The sequence below is a fragment of the Hemiscyllium ocellatum genome, chromosome 3, assembly GCF_020745735.1.
Source record: "Hemiscyllium ocellatum isolate sHemOce1 chromosome 3, sHemOce1.pat.X.cur, whole genome shotgun sequence".
NCBI lineage: Eukaryota > Metazoa > Chordata > Chondrichthyes > Orectolobiformes > Hemiscylliidae > Hemiscyllium > Hemiscyllium ocellatum.
Window position 1 is genome coordinate 11,776,134 of NC_083403.1, and position 25,536 is coordinate 11,801,669.

Here is a 25,536-nt window from a genome sequence, read left to right on the forward strand (position 1 = left end):
AGTGTGAGGGGAGTGTGGTATCAGTGAGGGTCCCAGTGCGAGGGGAGTGTGGTGTCAGTGAGGGTCCCAGTGTGAGGGGAGTGCGGCATCAGTGAGGGTCCCAGTGTGAGGGGAGTGTGGTGTCAGTGAGGGTCCCAGTGTGAGGGGAGTGCGGTATCAGTGAGGGTCCCAGTGTGAGGGGATTGTGGTAGCAGTGAGTGTTCCAGTGTGAGGGGAGTGCGGTATCAGTGAGGGTCCCAGTGTGAGGGGAGTGTGGTATTAATGAGTGTCCCAGTGTGAGGGGAGTGCGGTATCAATGAGGGTCCCAGTGTGAGGGGAGTGTGGTATCAGTGAGTGTCCCAGTGTGAGGGGAGTGCGGTATCAGTGAGGGTCCCAGTGTGAGGGGAGTGTGGTGTCAGTGAGTGTCCCAGTGTGAGGGGAGTGTGGTATCAGTGAGTGTCCCAGTGTGAGGGGAGTGCGGTATCAATGAGGGTCCCACTGTGAGGGGAGTGCGGTATCAGTGAGTGTCCCAGTGTGAGGGGAGTGTGGTGTCAGGGAGGGTCCCAGTGTGATGGGAGTGCGGTATCAGTGAGGGTCCCAGTGTGAGGGGAGTGCGGTATCAATGAGGGTCCCAGTGTGAGGGGAGTGCGGTATCAGTGAGGGTCCCAGTGTGAGGGGAGTGCGGTATCAATGAGGGTCCCTGTGTTAGGGGAGTGTGGTATCAGTGAGGGTCCCAGTGTGAGGGGAGTGCGGTATCAGTGAGGGTCCCAGTGTGAGGGGAGTGTGGTATCAGTGAGGGTCCCAGTGTGAGGGGAGTGCGGTATCAGTGAGGGTCCCAGTGTGAGGGGAGTGCGGTATCAGTGAGGGTCCCAGTGTGAGGGGAGTGCGGTATCAGTGAGTGTCCCAGTGTGAGGGGAGTGCGGTATCAATGAGGGTCCCACTGTGAGGGGAGTGCGGTATCAGTGAGTGTCTCAGTGTGAGGGGAGTGTGGTGTCAGGGAGGGTCCCAGTGTGAGGGGAGTGCGGTATCAGTGAGTGTCCCAGTGTGAGGGGAGTGCGGTATCAATGAGGGTCCCAGTGTGAGGGGAGTGCGGTATCAGTGAGGGTCCCAGTGTGAGGGGAGTGCGGTATCAGTGAGGGTCCCAGTGTGAGGGGAGTGTGGTATCAGTGAGGGTCCCAGTGTGAGGGGAGTGCGGTATCAGGGAGGGTCCCAGTGTGAGGGGAGTGTGGTATCAGTGAGTGTCCCAGTGTGAGGGGAGTGCGGTATCAGTGAGGGTCCCAGTGTGAGGGGAGTGCGGTATCAGTGAGTGTCCCAGTGTGAGGGGAGTGCGGTATCAGTGAGGGTCCCAGTGTGAGGGGAGTGCGGTATCAGTGAGTGTCCCAGTGTGAGGGGAGTGCGGTATCAGTGAGGGTCCCAGTGTGAGGGGAGTGCGGTATCAGTGAGTGTCCCAGTGTGAGGGGAGTGCGGTATCAGTGAGTGTCCCAGTGTGAGGGGAGTGCGGTATCAGTGAGTGTCCCAGTGTGAGGGGAGTGCGGTATCAGTGAGGGTCCCAGTGTGAGGGGAGTGTGGTATCAGTGAGTGTCCCAGTGTCAGGGGAGTGCGGTATCAGTGAGTGTCCCAGTGTGAGGGGTGTGCGGTATCAGTGAGGGTCCCAGTGTGAGGGGAGTGCGGTATCAGTGAGGGTCCCAGTGTGAGGGGAGTGTGGTATCAGTGAGGGTCTCGATGTGAGGGGAGTGAGGTATCAGTGAGGGTCCCAGTGTGAGGGGAGTGCGGTATTAGTGAGGGTCCCAGTGTGAGGGGAGTGTGGTGTCAGTGAGGGTCCCTGTGTGAGGACAGAGTTAGGAGCGCTGACCTTGACAATGTTCGGGGTTTGCTGTGCCATCGTAGTTTCTCACTGGGTGAGAACGATTCTCATCAGACTGTGGGAGTGGAATGCTCCTGTCTCGTGATCTTGCTCATGTCTCTAGTATCTGTGAACCTTTCCGGTTTCCTTCAGATGTTTGTCTTCACTCACTGCTTCCCTCAGATTTATTTGGTTTCGGTGAAATTTGTCCACGTGTCCCACCCTCCTCTCGTTCCAAGTAGTGAAGTTTCTATTTAAACTGCCCTTGGCTAGAGTACAATGATCTGATTGTTGTGGGAACACACCGTCATTACGTGACGGTTTCTGCCCTGAGGACTAAACCAATTTGCCAACGCAGCTGAATCAGTCAATGCTTCACCTCCCTGTCAGAGCAGGTGAAACAGGAAGAAATATTTCTCTAATTTCTTCCTTGACTAGTCTATGTATGATATTCATGATTTGGATTCAGAGTCCATGTTCCATCCATCAGCGAATAAATCCATTCTATTTTCTTACTCTGTCAGATGTGACATGGCAGGAATGGCAAAACATCGTACTCCAACCCTGCGACATAAACCAACTGGCTCACTCATGCCCTTTCATGGGGGGAAAGCTGCTGTTCGGGCCTGGCCTGGTTGGCACATGAGTCTGGACCCACAGCAACGTGGCTGGCTCTTAACTACCCTCTGAGTTACTCGGGACGGGCACCATGCCCACATCCTGAGAACGGATAACAGTGTTCCAATTTACACACTGGATCGAGTCAGAGATGTACAGCACAGAAACAGACCCTTTGGTCCAACTCGTCCATGCTGACCAGATATCCTAAGCTAATCTAGTCCCATTTGCCAGCCCTTAGCCAATATCCCTCCAAACCCTTCCTATTCATATACCCATCCAGATGCCTTTTCGATGTTGTATTTGTACCAGCTCACTCTACACACGCACCATCCTCTGCATGAAAAAATTTCCACTTAGATCCCTTTTAAATCTTCCCCCTCTTACAGTGAACCCTAGTTTTGGACTCCCCTCTCCCAGGAAAAAGGGTTTGTCTATTTATCCTATCCATGCCCCTCATGATTTTGTAAACAGGAATGAAAAGCTTAACATATAAAGAACACTGGAGGACTCTGGGATTATACTCGATGGAGTTTAGAAGAATGAGGGGGGATCTAATTGAAACAAACAGAATACTGAATGGACTGGATAGAGTGGGTGTTGGGAAGATGTTTCCATTGGTGGGAGAGACTGGGACCCAAGGCCACAGCCTTAGAGTAAAAGGAAGACCTTTTAGAACGGAGATAAGGAGAGACTTCTTCAGCCAGAGAGTGGGGAATCTGTGGAATTCACTGCCACAGAAGGCTGTGGAGGTCAGGTCATTGAGTATATTTAAGGCTGAGGTAGGTAGGTTCTTGAGGGGACCAAGGGTTACAGGGAGAAAGCAGGAGAATGGGGGGGTGAGAAACTTATCAGCCATGATTGAATGGTGGGGCAGACTCGATGGGCTGAATGGCCTAATTTCTGCTCCTAGGTCTTGTGGTCTTATCTAGAAGGTCGCCCCTCAGCCTCCGGGAAAACAGCCCCAGCCTGTTGAGCCTCTCAAACTCTCCAACCTAGGCAACGTCCTCATAAATCTTTTCTGAACCCTTTCAAGTTTCACAACATCTTTCCTAAAAGAGGGAGCCCAGAATTGAACGCATGTTTCCTCTCTACTCCTGGATCAAAATCAAAATTTTGAACGGCACTGAGGATGTACCTACACCACTCAAACTGCAACGGTTCAACAACGCAGCTCCACACCACCTTCTCAAGATGGGGAGATATTGTCCTGCTATTTTCATGTGATATCTTTGAGAAGGTCTGGGGTACACCTCTCTCTCTGGCTGGCTGGCTGGCGATTTGTGGAAGCAAGTCTTTAGTTACACACACTCAAGGTTTTAACCTCCAGGGAAGTACTAGGTGCAAGTTGCTATTCTTGCTTCTTTCTCTCTGCATTATCATTGACAAAGTTTCCTCTGTACATGCTCAATAGTTAACCCTTTTTGCTGCATTTTCCAGCAACGTCCACATCCTGCAAATGAATCTCATCATCACTAGAGGTCAGCCACATTCCAGTGGAGGAAAATGAGTGACTGAGTTACCAACAGAGCAGCAGCACAGCATTATCAACTCCGCGCGAGAGGGTCTGCTTCACTAACATTAAAAACACATGCCGAGGATTTGACTAAACCAAAGCTCTGACTGGAACTGTCTCATCAGGCTGGCTTTGAATCAGACTCTGATTTCTCTGCCCTGCTCTGACCACATGATGTTTTCCCTCCTACTCAATATTGTCAGTTGGGCTCCACACTTTGCTCAGAGATACTCGAGGGTGAAAACTGTACCTTTCTGCATTAAGCCACACCTTGTGTGTACTGCCCACTGAACCCTGTCGGAAAACATGGAACTGACTCAAAGCACTCAGGAATGAGGAGAAAATTAGCTAAAGGTGAAATGAAGGAGACAGCGAGGACTGCAGATGCTGGCAGAGTTGAAGAGTGTGGGGCTAGGAAAGAATAGCTGGCCAGGCAGCACCTCGAGACTGATTACTGATCTCGGCCTAAGCCCCACTCTCTGCAACTGGATCCTCAGTTTCCTGACCCACAGGCCACAATCAGTGAAGATTGGGGACAATATTTCATCCTCACTAACACTCAACACTGGAGCCCCCCAGGGGTGTGTACTCAGCCCCCTTACTGTACTCACTGTATACCCATGACTGTGTTGCCAATTACCAGACTAATGCCATTGACAAGTTCGCTGATGATACCGCCATAGTCGGTCGAATCTCAGATGGCGATGAAACAGACTACAGACGGGAGGTGAAAGACCTGGAAAAATGGTGTACTGAGAACAACCTCGCTCTCAATGCCGGCAAAACCAAGGAACCTATTATTGACTTTCATCGGGATGTTACTCATGCCCCCCTACACATTAACAGCACAGAGATGGAAGGAGTGGAGAGTGTCAAGCTCCTGGGAGAGATCATCCACAACAAGCTTTCTTGGACTCTTCATGTAGATGCACCGGTAACAAAGCCCCAACAACGTTTCCTCTTCCTCAGGCACTGAGGAAATTTGGCGTGATGGTGAATACCCTTGCCAACTCTTATAGGTGTGCCATTGAGAGTATTCTGTCTGGATGTATCACTCCCTGGTATGGCAACTGTACCATTCAAGATCGGTGACGGTTACAGAGAGTGGTGAACTTGGCCCAGACAATCACAAAGGCCAACCTCCTATCTATAGAATCCATCTACCAGGCCCACTGTCAGGGAACGGCCGCCGGCATTCTCAAAGATCCATCCCACCCTGGTAATGTTTTTCTACAACATCCACCATCAGGGAGAAGGTACAGAAGCCTGAACACATTCACCAGCCGGTTTCTGTAACAGTTTCTACCCCACTGTTGTTATTATACTGAGTGCACTCACAAATTGTAAACATTAACCTGTCCCTGTGTTTTTGTTTTTGCTGCTGTTTCCCTATTATTTACTATCTACGCTGCTTAACTCTGATCTGCCTGAATTGCTCACAAGACAAAGCTTTTCACTGTGCCTCGGTACACGTGACAATAAATTCAATTCAAGCCAGTATCCAAGAACCAGCAGAGTGATGTTTCAGTGTATATGCTCGAATTGTCGATTCTCCTGCTCCTCGGGTGCTGTCTGACCAGCTGTGCTTTTCCAGCACTTTTCGACTCTAAAGGTGGAATGAAGTCAGGTTCCCCACCTTGAAAGGTGAATACCAAAGGACCATAAAGATGTCCCTCATATCGGCCTGTCATTACCCACTTTAAACCATATCTCCAGATCCCTTCAATACTTTACTTTGATGTTACATATATTTTAACACAGCTCAAATCTTCATTTCACCTTTAGCTAATTTTCTCCTCATTCCTGAGTGCTTTGAGTCAGTTCCATGTTTTCCTACAGGGTTCAGTGAGAGCACACACAAGGTGTGGCTTAAGGCAGAAAGGTACAGTTTTCACCCTCAAGTATCTCTGAGCAAAGTGTGCAGCCCAACTGGCAATATAGGGCACAAGGAAGGACGTTGTGAAACTTGAAAGGATTCAGAAATGATTTTCAAATATATTGCCAGGTTGGAAGGTTTGAGCTATAGGGAGAGATTGAATAGGCTAGGGCTTTGTTCCCTGGAGTGTCAGAGGCTGAAGGGTGACCTGATAGAGGTTTATAAAATCATGAGGGGTACGGATAGGATATATAGACAAGCTCTTTTTCCCCGGGGTGGGGAAATCCATGACTAGAGGGAATAGGTTTAGGATGAAAGGGGAAAAATTTAAAAGGGACCTAAGGGGCAACATTTTCACGCAGTGGGTGGTACGTGTATGGAATGAGCTGCCAGAGGATGTGGTGGAGGCTGGTATAATTGCAACATTTAAGAGGCATTTGGATGGGTATATGAATAGGAAGGGTTTGGAGGGATATGGGTCGGGTGCTGGCAGGTGGGACTAGGTTAGGATAGGATATCTGGTCGGCATGGACAGGTTGGAGCGAAAGGGTATGTTTCCATGCTGTACATCTCTATGACTATATAAATCAGTCAGCACAAATCTCGCTCATTCCTTGTTATAATTAATTTGGTTTAATTGTTCTCAGTACCAAACAACTCAGCTGCACATGCTTCTAACAAAAACAGCTGCTTCTCATGAGCTGGCAGGGGTATGGTTGGTTCTGCACTTCTCCATCGCCAGACCATAACAACACGACGGCTGGAGGAAGAGCGCCTCATCTTCCGCCTAAGAACCCTCCACCCACAAGGGATGAACTCAGATTTCTCCAGTTTCCTCATTTCCCCTCCCCCCACCTTGCCTCAGTCAAATCCCTCGAACTCAGCATTGCCTTCCTAACCTGTAATCTTCTTCCTGACCTCTCCGCCCCCACCCCCACTCTGGCCTATCACCCTCACCTTGACCTCCTTCCACCTATCCAACGCCCCTCCCCAAGTCCCTCCTCCCTACCTTTTATCTTAGTCTGCTGGACACACTTTCCTCATTCCTACAGAAAGGCTCATGCCCGAAACGTCGACTCTCCTGCTCCTTGGATGCTGCCTGACCTGCTGTGCTTTTCCAGCAACACATTTTCAGCTCTGATCTCCAACATCTGCAGGCCTCACTCACTCCTCTGCAGTTTGATTACAAAGACAATAGCCACTGATTCCTGTACAACAGGGGAAGGAGGCAATGACCCGGGTTAGTGAAGCCTCAGGAAATATGCAGGGAGGGAAGAGGCTGGGGGATTGGGGAGGAAATTTGAGAAAGCACATGTACATCAAGTAGCAATGCTCCCCAGACTGGTGTCATTTTGCTGTTTGAAACTCTGTGATTGAATGTTAACAGCAGAATGAAGATTAAAATGAGGAGATATAATGTAACTGTGAGAGAGTGATACCAGTCTGACAGTGACAGAATCAGACTGAGAGAGACTGAGATCAGAATGACAGCATAGAGTCATAGAGAGAGACACCTTCAATCCAACTCATCCATGCCGACCAGATATCCTGACCTAATCTAGCCCCATTGGCCAGCACTTAGCCCATATCCCTCTAAACGCTTCTTATTTCATATACACATTCAGATGCCTTTTAAATGTTGTAATTGTACCAGCCTCCACCACTTCCTCTGGCAGCTCATTCCACGTCAGCTGCCATATCACTTGCCCTTCACTCCTCCCTGGAACATCTTGACACCAAGAACAGCTCTGTAAGAATCCTACTCATTGACTACAGTTCAGCCTTCAACACAATTATCCCCTCGAGACTGATTACTAAACTGACTGCAGACTACTGGGGGGTCTATAATACAATCCCAATAAGGTGATCATCCCTTTCTTATTTCTCAGTTCCACCCAATTAACTTCCCTGGATGTATTCCTAGGAATATCCTCCCTCAGTACAGCCGAAATGTTATCTCTTAACAAAAACGCCACTCCCCTTTCTCTATTGACCCTCTTTCTATTTGTATCCTGGAACATTAAGCTGCCAGTCCTGCCCATCCCTGAGCCATTTTTCTGTAATTGCTATGATATCCCAGTCCCATGTTCCTAACCATGCCCTCAGTTCATCTGCCTTCCCTGTTAGGCCCCTTGCATTGAAATAAATGCAGTTTAATTTATTAGTCCTACCTTGTCCCTGCCTGCCCTGACTATTTGACTTACTTCTGTTCTCAACTGTACCAGTCTCTGATTGATCTCTTTCCTCACTATCTCCCTGGGTCCCCCCTCCATATTACTCGTTTAAATTCTCCCGAGCAGTTCAAGCAAATTTCCCTGCCAGTATATTAGTCCCCTTCCAATTTAGGTGCAATCCGTCCTTCTTGTACAGGTCACTTCTCCCCCAAAAGAGATTCCAATGATCCAAAAATGTGAATCCTTCTCCCACACTCAGCTCCTCAGCCATTCATTCATCTGCTCTATCCTCCTATTCCTGCCCTCACTAGCTCGTAGCACTGGGAGTAATCCAGGTATTACTACTCACGAGGACCTCCTTTTTAAATTCCTGCTGAACTCTCTGTAATTTCCCTTCAGAATCTCAATCTTTTCCTTTCCTATGTCGTTGGTTCCATTGTGGACAATGCCCTCTTGCTGGCCCCTCTCCCCCGTGAGAACATCCTGCACCCTCTCTGAGTCATCCTTGATCCTGGTACCAGGGAAACAACACACCATTCTGCTTTTTCGCTGCTGGCCACAGAAACGTCTGTCTGTACCTTGGACTTGGGAGTCCCTTGTCACAATCGATCGCTTGGAACCTGACATACCCCTCATTACACTAGAGCTATTCTCTGTATCAGACACTTGGCTGTTCATGCTACATTCCCCTGAGAGTCCATCACCCCCGACATTTTCCAAAACAGGATACCTGTTTGAGATGGGAATAGCCACAGGTGATGTCTGCACCACCTGCCTCTCTCTCCTAGCAGTAACCCGTCCATCTGTCTGTATCTGTGATTTTTTTCCCTTCATATAACTGCAATTTATCACACCCCCAGCTGCTGTAAATTCCTCATTGCCTTTAAATGTCGCTCCAACAGATCCATGTGATCTGATAGAATTCGCAACCAAACACACTTACTGCAGCCATACTCGTCAGTAACATGGAAACACTCCAACATCCAACAGGAAGAGCACATCACTCTCCTAAAGTCCATCTTTGCTCCTTAACAGTCTACAGACCCTGAAAATAACGCCGTCTTATAGCTTGAAAAACACTGCTCCAGGCTAACTGATTACCTCTGTTTTATATTTTTAAAATTTAATCAAGAGCTAGATCTCAATAAAACATTTAATTAAAGAAAAACACACTCTACTTAGTATTGTAGATTTACAACAAGGTTACACTGAGAAACTGCATTGATCTGTTCCTGTGCTGTGAGTTCTCCCACACAGGTTCCTCCAAGGTCAGCTGGTAATTCCCACTGTTTGCTCATTTTTCTTAGGCGCACTCTGATGTCCAGAGATACTTGAACTCAAACAACAAAGGCAGATTCAATGCTGTGTCAGACAGCAGGGTTGGTTTCCCTCTCTCTCCCACTGACCATGTGCTCCCTGCCTTTGCCTCCTTATCTCCTTTTCAAAGTGATGATGTTTTGATCTTTCTGCCCCAAATTCCAAAACAGTACAACAGCTTATAGTTTCAGGAAAACAGCTCACAACATACCTCAAAAAATGAGCAGCGCTTAAAGTCAAAATTATACCCGTCCACCAGAGCAGACTGACAGACAGTGAGACCAGGCTGATAGGGATTGAGATCACATTGGTCAGGACCTGAGATCATACTGACAGACAGTGAGATCAGACTGACAGACAGTGAGATCAGACTGACAGGGACTGGGTTCAGACTGACAGAGAGTGAGATCAGACTGACAGAGACTGAGATCAGACTGACAGAGAGTGTGATCAGACTGACAGAGACTGAGATCAGACTGACAGGGAGCGAGATCAGACTGACAGGGAGTGAGATCAGCCTGACAGAGACTGAGATCAGACTGACAGGGAGTGAGACCAGACTGACAGTGAGTGAGATCAGACTGACAGACAGTGAGATCAGACTGACGGACAGTGAGATCAGATGGTCAGGACCTGAGATCAGACTGACATGGACTGAGATCAGACTGACAGACAGTGAGATCAGACTGACAGGGACTGGGATCAGACTGACAGGGACTGGGATCAGACTGACAGAGAGTGAGATCAGACTGACAGAGAGTGAGATCAGACTGACAGGGACTGGGATCAGACTGACAGGGACTGAGATCAGACTGACAGAGACTGGGATCAGACTGACAGAGAGTGAGATCAGACTGACAGAGACTGAGATCAGACTGACAGGGAGTGTGATCAGACTGACAGGGAGCGAGATCAGACTGACAGGGACTGGGTTCAGACTGACAGAGAGTGAGATCAGCCTGACAGAGACTGAGATCAGACTGACAGGGAGTGAGACCAGACTGACAGTGAGTGAGATCAGACTGACAGACAGTGAGATCAGACTGACGGACAGTGAGATCAGATGGTCAGGACCTGAGATCAGACTGACATGGACTGAGATCAGACTGACAGACAGTGAGATCAGACTGACAGGGACTGGGATCAGACTGACAGGGACTGGGATCAGACTGACAGAGAGTGAGATCAGACTGACAGTGAGTGAGATCAGACTGACAGGGACTGGGTTCAGACTGACAGGGACTGGGATCAGACTGACAGGGACTGGGATCAGACTGACAGAGAGTGAGATCAGACTGACAGGGACTGGGATCAGACTGACAGGGACTGGGATCAGACTGACAGGGACTGGGATCAGACTGACAGAGAGTGAGATCAGACTGACAGGGACTGGGATCAGACTGACAGGGACTGGGATCAGACTGACAGAGAGTGAGATCAGACTGACAGTGAGTGTGATCAGACTGACAGGGACTGGATTCAGACTGACAGTGAGTGTGTCAGACTGACAGTGACTGAGATTAGACTGACAGAGAGTGAGATCAGATGAACACAAAGTGGGATCAGACTGACAAGATCTGAGATCAGACTGAGATTAGGCTGACATTGACTGAGATCAGACTGACAGTGAGATCAGACTGACAGTGAGATCAGACTGACAGTGAGATCAGACTCACAGTGAGATCAGACTGACAGTGAGATCAGACTCACAGGGACACGGATCAGACTAACACAGAGTGAGATCAGACAGAGAGTGAATGAGCTGAAAATGTGTTGCTGGAAAAGTGCAACATGTCAGGCAGCATCCAAGGAACAGGAGATTCGACGTTTCGGGCATAAGCCCTTCATCAGGAATGAGGAGAGTGTGTCCAGCAGGCTAAGATAAAAGGTAGGGAGGAGGGACTTGGGGGAGGGGCATTGGAAATGTGATAGGTGGAAGGAGGTCAAGGTGAGGTGATAGGCCCAGAGGTGTTCCCTGGTCTGGGACACCCGGACCAACCAACCCAACCACCCCGTGGCTCAACACTTCAACTCTCCCTCCCACTCCGCCAAGGACATACAGGTCCTTGGACTCCACCAGCGCCAGACCATGGCAACACAACGGCTGGAGGAAGAGCACGTCATCTTTCACCTGGGAACCCTCCAACCACAAGGGATGAACTCAGATTTCTCCAGTTTCCTTATTTCCCCTCCCCCCACCTTGCCTCAGTCAAATCCCTCGAACTCAGCATTGCCTTCCTAATCTGCAATCTTCTTCCTGACCTCTCCGCCCCCACCCCACTCCGGCCTATCACCCTCACCTTGACTCCTTCCACCTATCACATTTCTAACGCCCCTCCCCAAGTCTCTCCTCCCTACCTTTTATCTTAGCCTGCTTGGCACACTTTCCTCATTCCTGAAGAAGGGCTTATGCCCGAAACGTCGAATTCCCTGTTCCTTGGATGCTGCCTGACCTGCTGCGCTTTCCAGCAACACAGTTTCAACTCGGACATCCAGCATCTGCAGTCCTCACATTCCCCTGACAGAGAGTGAGGTCAGACTGACAGTGAGTGAGATCAGACTGACAGAGAGTGAGATCAGACTGAGAGGGAGTGAGATCAGACTGACAGAGAGTGAGATCCGACTGACAGTGAATGTGATCAGACTGACAGAGAGTGAGATCAGACTGAAAGTGAGTAACATCAAACTGACAGAGTGAGATCTGACAGACAGGGAGTGAGATCAGACTGACAGTGAGTGAGATCTGACTGACAGAGACTGAGATCAGACAGACAGAGAGTGTGATCAGACTGACAGAGAGTGAGATCTGACTGACAGAGAGTGAGATCAGACTGACAGGGAGTGAGGTCAGACTGACAGTGAGTGTGATCAGGCTGACAGAGAGTGAGATCTGACTGACAGGGAGTGAGATCTGACTGACAGAGAGTGAGATCAGACTGACAGGGAGTGATATCAGACTGACAGTGAGTGAGATCAGACTGACAGGGAGTGAGATCTGACTGACAGAGAGTGAGATCAGACTGACAGAGAGTGAGATCTGACTGACAGGGAGTGAGATCAGACTGACAATGAGTGAGATCAGACTGACAGGGAGTGGGATCTGACTGACAGAGAGTCAGATCAGACTGACAGAGACTGAGATTAGACTGACAGGGAGTGAGATCAGACTGACAGGGAGTGAGATCAGACTGACAGAGAGTGAGATCAGACTACAAGTGAGTAACATCAAACTGACAGATAGTGAGATCAGACTGACAGGGAGTGAGATCAGACTGACAGTGAGTGAGATCAGACTGACAGGGAGTGATATCAGACTGACAGTGAGTGAGATCAGACTGACAGAGAGTGAGATCTGACTGACAGGGAGTGAGATCAGACTGACAATGAGTGAGATCAGACTGACAGGGAGTGGGATCAGACTGACAGAGAGTCAGATCAGACTGACAGAGACTGAGATTAGACTGACAGGGAGTGAGATCAGACTGACAGGGAGTGAGATCAGACTGACAGAGAGTGAGATCAGACTACAAGTGAGTAACATCAAACTGACAGATAGTGAGATCAGACTGACAGGGAGTGAGATCAGACTGACAGAGAGTGAGATCAGACTGACAGAGAGTGAGTTCTGACTGACAGGGAGTGAGATCAGACTGACAATGAGTGAGATCAGACTGACAGGGAGTGGGATCTGACTGACAGAGAGTCAGATCAGACTGACAGAGACTGAGATTAGACTGACAGGGAGTGAGATCAGACTGACAGTGAGTGTGATCAGACTGACAGAGAGTGAGATCTGACTGACAGAGAGTGAGATCAGACTGACAGGGAGTGAGGTCAGACTGACAGTGAGTGTGATCAGACTGACAGAGAGTGAGATCAAACTGACAGAGAGTGAGATCAGACTGACACTGATTGAGATCAGACTGACAGTGATTGAGATCTGACTGACAGAGACTGAGATCAGACTGACAGAGAGTGAGATCTGACTGACAGAGAATGAGATCAGACTGACAGTGAGTGTGATCAGACTGACAGAGAATGAGATCAGACTGACTGAGAGTTAGATCTGACTGACAGAGAGTCAGATCAGACTGACAGAGAGTGAGATCAGACTGACAGAGAGTGAGATCAGACTGACAGTGAGTGTGATCAGACTGACAGTGAGATCTGACTGACAGAGAGTGAGATCTGACTGACAGAGAGTGAGATCAGAGTGGCAGAGAGTGAGATCTGACTGACAGAGAGTCAGATCAGACTGACAGAGACTGAGATCAGACTGACAGGGAGTGAGATCAGACTGACAGTGAGTGTGATCAGACTGACAGAGAGTGAGATCTGACTGACAGAGAGTGAGATCAGACTGACAGGGAGTGAGGTCAGACTGACAGTGAGTGTGATCAGACTGACAGAGAGTGAGATCTGACTGACAGAGAGTGAGATCAGACTGACAGGGATAGAGATCAGACTGACAGAGAGTGAGATCAGACTGACAGTGAGTGTGATCAGACTGACAGTGAGTGAGATCTGACTGACAGAGAGTGAGATCAGACTGACAAGGAGTGATATCAGACTGACAGTGAGTGAGATCAGACTGACAGGGAGTGAGATCTGACTGACAGGGAGTGAGATCAGACTGACTGAGAGGGAGATCTGACTGACAGTGTGTAACATCAGACTGACAGGGAGTGAGATCAGACTGACTGAGAGGGAGATCTGACTGAAAGTGAGTAACATCAAACTGACAGAGAGTGAGATCTGACAGACAGGGAGTGAGATCAGACTGACAGAGAGTGAGATCCGACTGACAGTGAATGTGATCAGACTGACAGAGAGTGAGATCAGACTGAAAGTGAGTAACATCAAACTGACAGAGTGAGATCTGACAGACAGGGAGTGAGATCAGACTGACAGTGAGTGAGATCTGACTGACAGAGACTGAGATCAGACAGACAGAGAGTGTGATCAGACTGACAGAGAGTGAGATCTGACTGACAGAGAGTGAGATCAGACTGACAGGGAGTGAGGTCAGACTGACAGTGAGTGTGATCAGGCTGACAGAGAGTGAGATCTGACTGACAGGGAGTGAGATCTGACTGACAGAGAGTGAGATCAGACTGACAGGGAGTGATATCAGACTGACAGTGAGTGAGATCAGACTGACAGGGAGTGATATCAGACTGACAGTGAGTGAGATCAGACTGACAGAGAGTGAGATCTGACTGACAGGGAGTGAGATCAGACTGACAATGAGTGAGATCAGACTGACAGGGAGTGGGATCTGACTGACAGAGAGTCAGATCAGACTGACAGAGACTGAGATTAGACTGACAGGGAGTGAGATCAGACTGACAGGGAGTGAGATCAGACTGACAGAGAGTGAGATCAGACTACAAGTGAGTAACATCAAACTGACAGATAGTGAGATCAGACTGACAGGGAGTGAGATCAGACTGACAGAGAGTGAGATCAGACTGACAGAGAGTGAGTTCTGACTGACAGGGAGTGAGATCAGACTGACAATGAGTGAGATCAGACTGACAGGGAGTGGGATCTGACTGACAGAGAGTCAGATCAGACTGACAGAGACTGAGATTAGACTGACAGGGAGTGAGATCAGACTGACAGTGAGTGTGATCAGACTGACAGAGAGTGAGATCTGACTGACAGAGAGTGAGATCAGACTGACAGGGAGTGAGGTCAGACTGACAGTGAGTGTGATCAGACTGACAGAGAGTGAGATCAAACTGACAGAGAGTGAGATCAGACTGACACTGATTGAGATCAGACTGACAGTGATTGAGATCTGACTGACAGAGACTGAGATCAGACTGACAGAGAGTGAGATCTGACTGACAGAGAGTGAGATCAGACTGACAGTGAGTGTGATCAGACTGACAGAGAATGAGATCAGACTGACAGAGAGTTAGATCTGACTGACAGAGAGTCAGATCAGACTGACAGAGAGTGAGATCAGACTGACAGAGAGTGAGATCAGACTGACAGTGAGTGTGATCAGACTGACAGTGAGATCTGACTGACAGAGAGTGAGATCTGACTGACAGAGAGTGAGATCAGAGTGGCAGAGAGTGAGATCTGACTGACAGAGAGTCAGATCAGACTGACAGAGACTGAGATCAGACTGACAGGGAGTGAGATCAGACTGACAGTGAGTGTGATCAGACTGACAGAGAGTGAGATCTGACTGACAGAGAGTGAGATCAGACTGACAGGGAGTGAGGTCAGACTGACAGTGAGTGTGATCAGACTGACAGAGAGTGAGATCAGACTGACAGGGATAGAGATCAGACTGACAGTGAGTGAGATCAGACTGACAAGGAGTGATATCAGACTGACAGTGAGTGAGATCAGACTGACAGGGAGTGAGATCTGACTGACAGGGAGTGAGATCAGACTGACTGAGAGGGAGATCTGACTGACAGTGTGTAACATCAGACTGACAGGGAGTGAGATCAGACTGACTGAGAGGGAGATCTGACTGAAAGTGAGTAACATCAAACTGACAGAGAGTGAGATCTGACAGACAGGGAGTGAGATCAGACTGACAGTGAGTGAGATCTGACTGACAGAGAGTGAGATCAGACTGACATTGAGTGAGATCAGACTGACAGGGAGTGAGATCTGACTGACAGAGACTGAGATCAGACTGACAGACAGTGAGATCTGACTGACAGTGAGTAACATCAGACTGACAGTGAGTGAGATCAGACTGACAGAGAGTGAGATCACACTGAAAGTGAGTAACATCAAACTGACACAGAGTGAGATCAGACAGACAGGGAGTGAGATCAGACTGACAATGAGTGAGATCTGACTGACAGAGAGTGAGATCTGACTGACAGGGAGTGATATCAGACTGACAGTGAGTAACATCAGACTGACAGAGAGTGAGATCAGACTGACAGAGAGTGAGATCAGACTGACAGTGAGTGAGATCAGAGTGGCAGAGAGTGAGATCAGACTGAAAGTGAGTAACATCAAACTGGCAGAGAGTGAGATCAGACAGACAAGGAGTGAGATCAGACTGACAGTGAGTGAAATCAGACTGACAGAGAGTGACATCAGACTGACAGGGAGTGAGATCAGACTGACAGGGAGTGAGATCTGACTGACAGAGAGTGAGATCAGACTGACAGAGAGTGAGATCTGACTGACAGGGAATGATATCAGACTGACAGTGAGTGAGATCAGACTGACAGAGAGATCACACTGAAAGTGAGTAACATCAAACTGATACAGAGTGAGATCAGACAGACAGGGAGTGAGATCAGACTGACAATGAGTGAGATCTGACTGACAGAGAGTGAGATCTGACTGACAGGGAGTGATATCAGACTGACAGTGAGTAACATCAGACTGACAGAGAGTGAGATCTGACTGACAGAGAGTGAGATCAGACTGACAGTGAGTGAGATCAGAGTGGCAGAGAGTGAGATCAGACTGAAAGTGAGTAACATCAAACTGGCAGAGAGTGAGATCAGGCAGACAAGGAGTGAGATCAGACTGACAGTGAGTGAAATCAGACTGACAGAGAGTGACATCAGACTGACAGGGAGTGAGATCAGACTGACAGGGAGTGAGATCTGACTGACAGAGAGTGAGATCAGACTGACAGAGAGTGAGATCAGACTGACAGAGAGTGAGATCAGACTGACAGAGAGTGAGATCTGACTGACAGGGAGTGAGATCTGAATGACAGGGAGTCAGATCAGACTGACGGGGAATGACATCTAACTGACAGAGAGTCAGATCAGACTGACTGGGAGTGAGGTCAGACTACAGTGAGTGTGATCAGACTGACAGAGAGTGAGATCAGACTGACAGGGATAGAGATCAGACTGACAGTGATTGAGATCAGACTGACAGAGAGTGAGATCAGACTGACAGAGAGTGAGATCAGACTGACAGTGAGTGTGATCAGACTGACAGTGAGTGAGATCTGACTGACAGAGAGTGAGATCAGACTGACAGGGAGTGAGATCAGACTGACAGAGAGTGAGATCAGAGTGGCAGAGAGTGAGATCTGACTGACAGAGAGTCAGATCAGACTGACAGAGACTGAGATCAGACTGACATTGAGTGAGATCAGACTGACAGTGAGTGTGATCAGACTGACAGAGACTGAGATCAGACTGACAGGGAGTGAGATCAGACTGACAGGGAGTGAGATCAGACTGACAGAGAGTGAGATCAGACTGACAGGGAGTGATATCAGACTGACAGTGAGTGAGATCAGACTGACAGAGAGTCAGATCAGACTGACAGGGAGTGATATCAGACTGACAGTGATTGAGATCAGACTGACAGAGAGTGAGATCAGACTGACAGGGAGTGAGATCAGACTGACAGGGAGTGAGATCTGACTGACAGAGAGTGAGATCAGAGTGGCAGAGAGTGAGATCAGACTGACAGAGACTGAGATCAGACTGACATTGAGTGAGATCAGACTGACAGTGAGTGTGATCAGACTGACAGAGACTGAGATCAGACTGACAGGGAGTGAGATCAGACTGACAGTGAGTGTGATCAGACTGACAGAGAGTGAGATCAGACTGACAGGGAGTGATATCAGACTTACAGTGAGTGAGATCTGACTGACAGAGAGTCAGATCAGACTGACAGGGAGTGATATCAGACTGACAGTGAGTGAGATCTGACTGACAGAGAGTGAGATCTGACTGACAGGGAGTGATATCAGACTGACAGGGAGTGAGATCAGACTGACAGAGAGTGAGATCAGACTGACAGTGAGTGAGATCAGACTGACAGAGAGTGAGATCAGACTGACATTGAGTGAGATCAGACTGACAGGGAGTGAGATCTGACTGACAGAGAGTGAGATCAGACTGACAGACAGTGAGATCACACTGAAAGTGAGTAACATCAAACTGACACAGAGTGAGATCAGACAGACAGGGATTGAGATCAGACTGACAATGAGTGAGATCTGACTGACAGAGAGTGAGATCTGACTGACAGGGAGTGATATCAGACTGACAGTGAGTAACATCAGACTGACAGAGAGTGAGATCAGACTGACAGAGAGTGAGATCAGACTGACAGTGAGTGAGATCAGAGTGGCAGAGAGTGAGATCAGACTGAAAGTGAGTAACATCAAACTGGCAGAGAGTGAGATCAGACAGACAAGGAGTGAGATCAGACTGACAGTGAGTGAAATCAGACTGACAGAGAGTGACATCAGACTGACAGGGAGTGAGATCAGACTGACAGGGAGTGAGATCTGACTGACAGAGAGTGAGATCAGACTGACAGAGAGTGAGATCTGACTGACAGGGAGTGATATCAGACTGACAGTGAGTGAGATCAGACTGACAGAGAGTGAGATCACACTGAAAGTGAGTAACATCAAACTGATACAGAGTGAGATCAGACAGACAGGGAGTGAGATCAGACTGACAATGAGTGAGATCTGACTGACAGAGAGTGAGATCTGACTGACAGGGAGTGATATCAGACTGACAGTGAGTAACATCAGACTGACAGAGAGTGAGATCTGACTGACAGAGAGTGAGATCAGACTGACAGTGAGTGAGATCAGAGTGGCAGAGAGTGAGATCAGACTGAGAGTGAGTAACATCAAACTGGCAGAGAGTGAGATCAGACAGACAAGGAGTGAGATCAGACTGACAGTGAGTGAAATCAGACTGACAGAGAGTGACATCAGACTGACAGGGAGTGAGATCAGACTGACAGGGAGTGAGATCTGACTGACAGAGAGTGAGATCAGACTGACAGAGAGTGAGATCTGACTGACAGGGAGTGAGATCTGAATGACAGGGAGTGAGATCAGACTGACGGGGAATGACATCTAACTGACAGAGAGTCAGATCAGACTGACAGAGACTGAGATCAGACTGACAGGGAGTGAGATCAGACTGACAGTGAGTGTGATCAGACTGACAGAGAGTGAGATCTGACTGACAGTGAGTGAGATCAGACTGACAGGGAGTGAGGTCAGACTACAGTGAGTGTGATCAGACTGACAGAGAGTGAGATCAGACTGACAGGGATAGAGATCAGACTGACAGTGATTGAGATCAGACTGACAGAGAGTGAGATCAGACTGACAGAGAGTGAGATCAGACTGACAGTGAGTGTGATCAGACTGACAGTGAGTGAGATCTGACTGACAGAGAGTGAGATCAGACTGACAGGGAGTGAGATCAGACTGACAGAGAGTGAGATCAGAGTGGCAGAGAGTGAGATCTGACTGACAGAGAGTCAGATCAGACTGACAGAGACTGAGATCAGACTGACAGGGAGTGAGAGCTGACTGACAGAGACTGAGATCAGACTGACAGACAGTGAGATCTGACTGACAGTGAGTAACATCAGACTGACAGTGAGTGAGACCAGACTGACAGAGAGTGAGATCACACTGAAAGTGAGTAACATCAAACTGACACAGAGTGAGATCAGACAGACAGGGAGTGAGATCAGACTGACAATGAGTGAGATCTGACTGACAGAGAGTGAGATCTGACTGACAGGGAGTGATATCAGACTGACAGTGAGTAACATCAGACTGACAGAGAGTGAGATCAGACTGACAGAGAGTGAGATCAGACTGACAGTGAGTGAGATCAGAGTGGCAGAGAGTGAGATCAGACTGAAAGTGAGTAACATCAAACTGGCAGAGAGTGAGATCAGACAGACAAGGAGTGAGATCAGACTGACAGTGAGTGAAATCAGACTGACAGAGAGTGACATCAGACTGACAGGGAGTGAGATCAGACTGACAGGGAGTGAGATCTGACTGACAGAGAGTGAGATCAGACTGACAGAGAGTGAGATCTGACTGACAGGGAGTGATATCAGACTGACAGTGAGTGAGATCAGACTGACAGAGAGTGAGATCACACTGAAAGTGAGTAACATCAAACTGATACAGAGTGAGATCAGACAGACAGGGAGTGAGATCAGACTGACAATGAGTGAGATCTGACTGACAGAGAGTGAGATCTGACGGACAGGGAGTGATATCAGACTGACAGTGAGTAACATCAGACTGACAGAGAGTGAGATCTGACTGACAGAGAGTGAGATCAGACTGACAGTGAGTGAGATCAGAGTGGCAGAGAGTGAGATCAGACTGAAAGTGAGTAACATCAAACTGACAGTGAGTGAAATCAGACTGACAGAGAGTGACATCAGACTGACAGGGAGTGAGATCAGACTGACAGGGAGTGAGATCTGACTGACAGAGAGTGAGATCAGACTGACAGAGAGTGAGATCAGACTGACTGAGAGTGAGATCAGACTGACAGAGAGTGACATCTGACTGACAGGGAGTGAGATCTGAATGACAGGGAGTGAGATCAGACTGACGGGGAATGACATCTAACTGACAGAGAGTCAGATCAGACTGACAGAGACTGAGATCAGACTGACAGGGAGTGAGATCAGACTGACAGCGAGTGTGATCAGACTGACAGAGAGTGAGATCTGACTGACAGTGAGTGAGATCAGACTGACAGGGAGTGAGGTCAGACTACAGTGAGTGTGATCAGACTGACAGAGAGTGAGATCAGACTGACAGGGATAGAGATCAGACTGACAGTGATTGAGATCAGACTGACAGTGAGTGAGATCAGACTGACAGAGAGTGAGATCAGACTGACAGTGAGTGTGATCAGACTGACAGTGAGTGAGATCTGACTGACAGAGAGTCAGATCAGACTGACAGGGAGTGAGATCAGACTGACAGAGAGTGAGATCAGAGTGGCAGAGAGTGAGATCTGACTGACAGAGAGTCAGATCAGACTGACAGAGACTGAGATCAGACTGACATTGAGTGAGATCAGACTGACAGTGAGTGTGATCAGACTGACAGAGACTGAGATCAGACTGACAGGGAGTGAGATCAGACTGACAGTGAGTGTGATCAGACTGACAGAGAGTGAGATCAGACTGACAGGGAGTGATATCAGACTGACAGTGAGTGAGATCAGACTGACAGAGAGTCAGATCAGACTGACAGGGAGTGATATCAGACTGACAGTGATTGAGATCAGACTGACAGAGAGTGAGGTCAGACTGACAGGGAGTGAGATCAGACTGACAGGGAGTGAGATCAGACTGACAGAGAGTGAGATCAGAGTGGCAGAGAGTGAGATCAGACTGACAGAGACTGAGATCAGACTGACATTGAGTGAGATCAGACTGACAGGGAGTGAGATCAGACTGACAGAGACTGAGATCAGACTGACAGGGAATGAGATCAGACTGACAGTGAGTGTGATCAGACTGACAGAGACTGAGATCAGACTGACAGGGAGTGATATCAGACTGACAGTGAGTGAGATCTGACTGACAGAGAGTCAGATCAGACTGACAGGGAGTGATATCAGACTGACAGTGAGTGAGATCTGACTGACAGAGAGTGAGATCTGACTGACAGGGAGTGATATCAGACTGACAGGGAGTGAGATCAGACTGACAGAGAGTGAGATCAGACTGACAGTGAGTGAGATCAGACTGACAGAGAGTGAGATCAGACTGACATTGAGTGAGATCAGACTGACAGGGAGTGAGATCTGACTGACAGAGAGTGAGATCAGACTGACAGACAGTGAGATCTGACTGACAGTGAGTAACATCAGACTGACAGTGAGTGAGATCAGACTGACAGAGAGAGAGATCACACTGAAAGTGAGTAACATCAAACTGACACAGAGTGAGATCAGACAGACAGGGAGTGAGATCAGACTGACAATGAGTGAGATCTGACTGACAGAGAGTGAGATCTGACTGACAGGGAGTGACATCAGACTGACAGAGAGTGAGATCAGACTGACAGAGAGTGACATCAGACTGACAGAGAGTGAGATCAGACTGACAGTGAGTGAGATCAGACTGACAGTGAGTGAGATCAGAGTGGCAGAGAGTGAGATCAGAGTGGCAGAGAGTGAGATCAGACTGAAAGTGAGTAACATCAAACTAGCAGAGAGTGAGATCAGACAGACAAGGAGTGAGATCAGACTGACAGTGAGTGAAATCAGACTGACAGAGAGTGACATCAGACTGACAGGGAGTGAGATCAGACTGACAGGGAGTGTGATCAGACTGACAGAGAGTGAGATCAGACTGACAGGGAGTGATATCAGACTGACAGTGATTGAGATCAGACTGACAGAGAGTCAGATCAGACTGACAGGGAGTGATATCAGACTGACAGTGATTGAGATCAGACTGACAGAGAGTGAGATCAGACTGACAGGGAGTGAGATCAGACTGACAGGGAGTGAGATCAGACTGACAGTGAGTGTGATCAGACTGACAGAGAGTGAAATCTGACTGACAGTGAGTGAGATCAGACTGACAGGGAGTGAGGTCAGACTACAGTGAGTGTGATCAGACTGACAGAGAGTGAGATCAGACTGACAGGGATAGAGATCAGACTGACAGTGATTGAGATCAGACTGACAGAGAGTGAGATCGGACTGACAGAGAGTGAGATCAGACTGACAGTGAGTGTGAACAGACTGACAGTGAGTGAGATCTGACTGACAGAGAGTGAGATCAGACTGACAGGGAGTGAGATCAGACTGACAGAGAGTGAGATCAGAGTGGCAGAGAGTGAGATCTGACTGACAGAGAGTCAGATCAGACTGACAGAGACCAGACTGACATTGAGTGAGATCAGACTGACAGTGAGTGTGATCAGACTGACAGAGACTGAGATCAGACTGACAGGGAGTGAGATCAGACTGACAGTGAGTGTGATCAGACTGACAGAGAGTGAGATCAGACTGACAGGGAGTGATATCAGACTGACAGTGAGTGAGATCAGACTGACAGAGAGTCAGATCAGACTGACAGGGAGTGATATCAGACTGACAGTGATTGAGATCAGACTGACAGAGAGTGAGATCAGACTGACAGGGAGTGAGATCAGACTGACAGGGAGTGAGATCAGACTGACAGAGAGTGAGATCAGACTGACAGGGAGTGAGATCAGACTGACAGAGAGTGAGATCAGACTGACAGTGAGTGTGATCAGACTGACAGAGAGTGAGATCAGACTGACATTGAGTGAGATCAGACTGACAGTGAGTGTGATCAGACTGACAGAGACTGAGATCAGACTGACAGTGAGTGTGATCAGACTGACAGAGAGTGAGATCAGACTGACAGGGAGTGATATCAGACTGACAGTGAGTGAGATCAGACTGACAGAGAGTCAGATCAGACTGACAGGGAGTGATATCAGACTGACAGTGATTGAGATCAGACTGACAGAGAGTGAGATCAGACTGACAGGGAGTGAGATCAGACTGACAGAGAGTGAGATCAGACTGACAGGGAGTGATATCAGACTGACAGTGAGTGAGATCAGACTGACAGAGAGTCAGATCAGACTGACAGGGACTGATATCAGACTGACAGTGATTGAGATCAGACTGACAGAGAGTGAGATCAGACTGACAGGGAGTGAGATCAGACTGACAGGGAGTGAGATCAGACTGACAGGGAGTGAGATCAGACTGACAGAGAGTGAGATCAGAGTGGCAGAGAGTGAGATCAGACTGACAGAGACTGAGATCAGACTGACAGTGAGTGTGATCAGACTGACAGAGACTGAGATCAGACTGACAGGGAGTGAGATCAGACTGACAGTGAGTGTGATCAGACTGACAGAGAGTGAGATCAGACTGACAGGGAGTGATATCAGACTGACAGTGAGTGAGATCTGACTGACAGAGAGTCAGATCAGACTGACAGGGAGTGATATCAGACTGACAGTGAGTGAGATCAGACTGACAGAGAGTGAGATCAGACAGACAGGGAGTGATATCAGACTGACAGAGAGTGAGATCAGACTGACAGTGAGTGAGATCAAACTGACAGAGAGTGAGATCAGACAGACAGGGAGTGAGATCAAACTGACAGGGAGTGAGATCAGACTGACAGTGAGTGAGATCTGACTGACAGAGAGTGAGATCAGACTGACAGTGAGTGTGGATTTTGGGAAGGAGGTAGAACCGGGCAGTGCGGGGTTCCCGGACTATGAGGTTGGAAGCTGTGGGTGGGAGATCTCCTATCAGGCTGACAGAGAGTCAGGTTGGTTCAGTCCACAAAGAGATGAATCAAGTTGAGGAAATGTCACTAACTGGAAGGTAAGTGGAAATTGCTCATGAACTGCTGCCGGTCTCGCAGTATCTGGGGAGAGAGAGCAGAGTCAATGTTTTAATGGTCACTGGACTCTGTGCTTTCTCTCTGTGGATCTGACCTTACCTGTTGGCTTCCTCCTGCTGTTTCCGTTTCGGATTTCCAACACTCGCTGTTGTTCGTTTTTAAATTGACAGCAAGTGAATCCGGAATGAGAACCGGCCCTTCGATTCTCCCAGATCTCTCTCCCTCTCTCTCTGACAATCTGTCTGTCTCTCTCTCTGACACTCAGGTAGAGAAATGTTCAGACCGTGAAGTGCCCAGCCTGAACCACTGAAAAATGAGGACGTGGTGTTTTACTGACCTTTCCGGTGAGCTCCAGGATCGAGCTGCAGACTCTGAGGCACTGATTCCTGTACTCATTCCCAATGACTGGTAATGCCAGCCAGTGTGGGCACACAGTGTGAAATCATCCCACAGTCTCTCCGACAGTCACAGAGTCCCCACAGTCACTCCTACAGTCACAGACTCCCCACAGTCTCTCCCACAGATAGAGTCCCCACAGTCTCTCCCACAGTTACAGAGTCCCCACAGTCTCTCCTTCAGTTACAGAGTCCCCACAATCTCTCCCATAGTTACAGAGTCCTCACAGTCTCTCCTACAGTTACAGTGTCCCCACAGTCTCTCCTACAGTTACACAATCCCCACAGTCACTCCCACAGTTAGAGTCCCTGCCATTCGCTGCTACAGTCACTCCCATACTCAGAGTCCCTCCCACAGCTATAACCACCGCCAGTCAGAGATCTTCCCATAGTCCGTCCCACCTACAGCCTGTATTCCTCCCAGTCTCTCCCACAGTTACAGTGTCCCCACAGTCTCTCCTACAGTTACAGAGTCCCCACAGTCTCTCCTACAGTTACAGTGTCCCCACAGTCACTCCCACAGTTACAGTGTCCCCACACTCTCTCACACAGTCTCTCCTACAGTTACAGTGTCCCCACAGTCTCTCCTACAGTTACAGAGTCCTCACAGTCACTCCCACAGTTACAGAGTCCCCACAGTC

The 25,536-nt window shown here is 48.6% G+C and overlaps 1 protein-coding gene across 1 annotated transcript in view; it reads right to left on the reverse strand.

The window, feature by feature from the left end:
* LOC132835079 (uncharacterized) overlaps positions 1-25,137 on the reverse strand; it is a 73,501-nt gene extending 48,364 nt beyond the window's left edge. The window contains 1 exon segment of the mRNA XM_060854372.1: positions 24,838-25,137. The gene's annotated coding sequence lies outside the window, so the exon portion shown is untranslated.
* Between the last annotated feature and the right edge of the window lie 399 nt (positions 25,138-25,536).